General features: G+C 35.6%; 1 long non-coding RNA gene across 1 annotated transcript; it reads right to left on the bottom strand.

The window, feature by feature from the left end:
• Positions 1-556: 556 nt before the first annotated feature.
• Positions 557-1,724, bottom strand: LOC107736567 (uncharacterized). Its single transcript, XR_001639693.1, has 4 exons — positions 1,712-1,724; positions 1,124-1,249; positions 738-863; positions 557-652 (listed from the first exon to the last, which is right to left on the bottom strand). It is a non-coding gene; the product is annotated as an uncharacterized LOC107736567 (long non-coding RNA).

The following is a 1,724-nucleotide window of genomic DNA, read 5'->3' as shown; positions in this document are numbered from 1 at the left end:
AGTAATGATGCTGAAAATACAGCTGCGCATCACAGAAATATATTATAATTTAATAGATATTAATATAGAAAAGAGTTATTTTAAATCACAATAATATTTCATAATTTTCACTGCATTTTGAATCAAATAAATGCAGCCTTGGTGAAAATAATATAAAAAGTCAATTTTTTGCTTTCATGGAGAAGGCAATTCCAGAATGTTTCTCACATTTTCATATATTATTATAAATATACCTACAACTCACTACTAAAACACATCATAAAAAATAGTTCAATCCAAGAAAACAGACTATTTTATGTTCAGTGGAGAATATTCATTATTCCACCATTATCATAACTATAAGACATTTTACATTGTATATTTTAAAAATGAATGCCCTGAATGCAATGCAGGTCATTTGGGATAAAACTGTCTGTCAAATGTGTAAAAATGTCAACATATTAGCTTAGAATAATATAATAATAATTCTATGATATTAGCATGATATTATTAATAATAAAAAGTGGAAAAATCCCATCCTATCTCATTCTGCATTAAGCTCAATCACACGACACATTACCCGAGCATCCTGGTCCCGGATATCCCGCCGGACAGTCGCAGGTGTTCGGAGCGACACACACTCCAGAGTTCAGACAGGCAGGTTCACACAGAGCTGGAAAATGATGTACGGCCGTGAGGAGGGTGCTCTGGATGATCTAGTGTCATTGTGTCAGTGTGTGTGAACAGCCGTGACTCACGATGGCATTTAGTCGGGTCGTCTTTACGCAACTCGAAGCCCGAGCGACAGCTGCAATTAAAACCGCCAGCGTGATTCACACACACCTGCTCACAGCCGCCGTTAAAACTCACACACTCGTCCACATCTGCAGACAGAGACAGAGAAAGAAGTTATTCAGGATTTGATAATAATAATAATTATTATTATTCAAAATATTGTTTTTATTTTATTAAATTAAAAACTTCTCTTTTGTTGATAATCAATTGATATAGAGTCACACCAAACTATTTTTTTCTTCTTCAGATTTATGCAATTCACGTGGATCATATTTATAAAAAAATAAAATTAAAAAAAGCCCTATGATATTGGATAATATGAACCAGTCAATAGTTTTCTGTGTTTTACCGATGCAGGTTCTTTGGTCTGCGCTGAGCTCCCATCCTGCTCTGCAGCTGCAATGGATGCGACCCTCAGCACCCAACGAGCAGGTATGATCACATCCACCGTTCCTCAAGGCACATGAGGTCACATCTGCCAAAAGAGAGATGCACACATATGCATGCATTAAAATAATGGAAAATGTATACATTAAACAGATGTACAATGCATGCATTAGATAGGTGGAAAATGCATGCATGCAAAAGATAGAAAATGCATCTGAGCAAAAGATAGAAAGTGCATGCATGTAAAGGACAGAAAATGCATGCATGTAAAGGATAAAAAATGCATCCGAGCAAAAGATAGAAAGTGCATGGATGCAACAGATAGAAAATGCATGCAAGCAAAATATAAAAACTGCAGGCTTGCAAAGGACAGAAAAAGCATACATGCAACAGACAGAAAATGCATGCATGCAAAATATAGAAATTTCATGCAAAGGATGGAAAACAGGATTTTCTTAAATTTTTTAATGAAAGAGTTACTTATTAAAATGAGTCATGCAAAACAATAAACACACACACACACACACACACACACACACGTATTACGTACTGACGCAGGTGGT

Source organism: Sinocyclocheilus rhinocerous, unplaced genomic scaffold (assembly GCF_001515625.1).
Source record: "Sinocyclocheilus rhinocerous isolate Xijiao unplaced genomic scaffold, SAMN03320098_v1.1 C36768044, whole genome shotgun sequence".
Classification (NCBI taxonomy): Eukaryota; Metazoa; Chordata; class Actinopteri; order Cypriniformes; family Cyprinidae; genus Sinocyclocheilus; species Sinocyclocheilus rhinocerous.
This window is presented reverse-complemented; position numbering and strand designations above follow the sequence as displayed.